This window comes from Pundamilia nyererei, unplaced genomic scaffold, assembly GCF_000239375.1.
Source record: "Pundamilia nyererei isolate P.nyererei 1_Seehausen unplaced genomic scaffold, PunNye1.0 scaffold00060, whole genome shotgun sequence".
NCBI classification, from domain to species: Eukaryota; Metazoa; Chordata; class Actinopteri; order Cichliformes; family Cichlidae; genus Pundamilia; species Pundamilia nyererei.
This window is the reverse complement of record NW_005187461.1, coordinates 809,297-812,559: the sequence shown is the minus strand read 5'-3', so window position 1 is coordinate 812,559 and position 3,263 is coordinate 809,297. Positions and strand designations below refer to the sequence as shown.

The 3,263-nt window shown below is 41.3% G+C and overlaps 1 protein-coding gene across 2 annotated transcripts in view; it reads right to left on the bottom strand.

Moving 5' to 3' along the window:
• cdh13 (cadherin 13, H-cadherin (heart)) overlaps positions 1-3,263 on the bottom strand; it is a 382,609-nt gene that overhangs the window by 78,562 nt on the left and 300,784 nt on the right. The gene's annotated exons all lie outside the window — the stretch shown is intronic.

Sequence of the window (3,263 nt, the reverse complement as noted above, 5' to 3'; positions counted from 1 at the left end):
CACCCACACACACACACACACACACACACACACACACACACACACACACACCCCTCCTGTGCTCTGCTCACTGTCAAACTGAGTGGCAGCAGCAGTTGTCAGTGTGTGCATGTATGTGTACCTTTGCCTGTTCATTGGAGATATTGCTCTAATCAATTTCATGAGACAGGCAGGGAGATCTTTGGCTACACACCTTCAGGCTCATTTTAATTATCGCTTCAACCTGAATTTAGCATAAGGAACTGCAGACTGAGCTAAATAGCAAATCTGACACGCACGCGCAGATATCATCAAAAAGGCCGTTCTCCCAACTGCCTGACTTAAATGACCCTGTTGAAGGAGGCCACCGAACCACGGAGGGATGCATTTTATGATCCCCGAGTGCGAGAAGATCACAGCAGCTCTTATTAGAAGTAGATTTCAGCACAACAAGGTCAAAATTTATTTCTGCCAATTCTAAACTAAACAAATTAATTTGCCGCGTGCAGCAGGTGAACGGTGGCAGCTACTATCACATTAATTCACATGTTACAGTTTTTTCCAGAAAAATCAGCTTTTAAAGTAATCAATTCTATTTTATTATTATATGTTTATATCAACAGCTTTCACACCATCTTCACTTTTTGTGTTTTAGTCAACAATCAATACTTTTTTATACATATAGAGCTTTCCCCTTAAATTTTGTACATCATACGTTGTACACGTGCTTCATTAAATTATTTCCTATTATTATTTCTATTCTTTCTTCAAGTTATTATATACACACACTACACTCATTATAAAGATAAACTATTTAATTTTAAGCCGATTCCACTCTTAGATTATATCACAGGATCATTAAAATGGTTATTTCTGCCTTATGCTAATTTTTCCCATAAAGACAACACGTATTTTTGATTAGTGATGCTTATTAATTCTTATCAGTGCCATATTTCCCACATTTCCTACATCAGACAGAGTGAAAAACACGTTTTTGTTTCACACTTGTATTGATTTTAAAAACAATGTTCAGTGTTGAACATTTAAATGTCTGGGATGACTGCGTACTTTACTCTAAAACATTAAAAATAAAACATGTAAATGCTAAATTAACCCAAAAGGCTGTTTTTATATTGGGTTTCGACACGTTCTCATCCCAACACCGACGCTATGTGACAAATCGTCTGTTTGTTACGTGGTCCAAGGCGTAAGAGCGGGTTCTATGAATGTCAGGTTAAGGCTAAGGTTAGGGCTACATTAGAAAGCTGCAAAGCTTTTAACAATCCAGAGCGTCTCATAAGGACGTGCAAGGGTACCTCTGGCGTTACTATGTCACGCCTCGGGCCGTGACAGACGGTCGGTATGTTGCGCGTTGGGAACGAGAATGCTCTGTGGGTTTGTGTGCAGATGACCAGCCGAGAAGCCAGTACAGACTCCAGACATCAACTCCATTCATTCAAGAAGCTGCTGCGTGGTAGACTGTGGGTGCAAAGGCAAGACAGTCAACAGGTGTTTCTATCAACAGTTTGTCAGACATGGTGGGTGACAGCTCCGCCCCTCACAACCAGCTCCGCCCCTCACAACCAGCTCCGCCCCTCACAAGCAGCTCCTGTTCGATCGAACGCCGAGCAGGCAGATGGTGCTCCGTGAACCTGTGAGTTTATTAAACCCTCACACACAACCACATGTGAATACACACATGCTGGCTTCAAAACACACAGACGCATCCACACCTGAGCACAGACGTATACTTTTGCCCTCCAGCTGGAGAAGAGCAAGGCTCTGGGATACCTGCAGTCTCAGTGGTGTCTAAACACATTCAGCGTGGTCTCCTCTGGCGACTGACAACGTCTTAATGAGTATTTCCTGAGTCTCAACTCAATTATAAACTCCCTGGCAGTATCTAGCCAAGAAAAGATGTTCACATTCACTCTGGGCGAGAGTTACAGCGAAAGGGAATTTTCCCTCCAGGTGTCAGAAAACTTCCACTGGCAGCATGCTGATTGAGATACTCCTCTCAGTTAGCTTCTTAATTTTTCAGCCTCTTGTTAATCCGTCTGGAAACACTCAATTAAACTTCTGAGCAGCAACGCTGCCATAGTCCATCAAAAAAGTTGCTTTTCCCCTGGGTATTTCACTTTACAAAGTCGAGTCGCCGTGTGGTTAATTGCACTAACCGCCTGTGTAAAAAGCGATGGGGTTTTGCTGAGCTATGTTATAACAAACGTAATAAAAAATAAGGGCATTTGTGTTTGGTTGAATATTTCTTTGATGTAATGTCGCCCGTTATATGAAACTTGGGCACATCCATTTGTTTCTGGTACTACGGCTCACTCCAAACAATGCTGCAACTGGCTTTGCCGAGAACCAGCTTGAAGGTGCCCTTTGGCACAGGCCCTACCTGGATCAGTCAGGGATTATATGCTTAGAGCAGACACCAAGTGGCCGCTGCTCACAGGTGCTGCTAATAAGATACCAATCAGCCACCTGATTGTCAGCACCTGTGCTACCAGAAGCTCAGAGTCAGTAGCAGAATAAGCAATTTGGCAAAATTTTCACGGGTGCAACCCACATGCTCAACTCTGCTGCTCAACCCACAAATAGCTCATATTTTTTACTTGAATCTGCTTGGTATGTTTTTCCTCATTTGTATTTAAGGAGGAATGGCAGTGTGTTACTAGAACCATCATTTCCCTGATCAGACCTCCCCAAGGGATTAACAAAGGTCTATTCTACTCTATTCTACAGTCTTGTTACAAGTAATGAACCAAATGCCAATTTCCTTACGTTTTGTGACTGATTTATATTATTTGTACATTACATATCATTAAGTATCTGTCTCTGTCATGCAGTCCTATAGTCTCGATTCCTTTTCTAACTAAACTATGCTAAACTATGCTAATATTAGCCGTAGCAAATACTAACACATCTCATGTATATCTCATGCACATATCTTTCCACGTAGCACTTTTAATTCTTATGCCTACTTTTATTTTTTTCCATGTCTATTTAAGTGCTATTTATGACACTATGTTTGCACTGAAGCACCGCAGCAATTTCCTAATGTTGTAAACCTGCTCAACATTTGGCAATAAACCCCTTTCTGATTCTGATTCTGATTCTGATATAGAAAGAACATAACAATGAAGTTCATGTGTAGGAAACTGCAACATAAAATCATGGGATCATATCCTGTAAACCAATAAATGATAAATGGCCTGCATTTGTATAGTGCTTTTCTAGTCCCTAAGGACCCCAAAGCACTTCACACTACATTCAGTCAT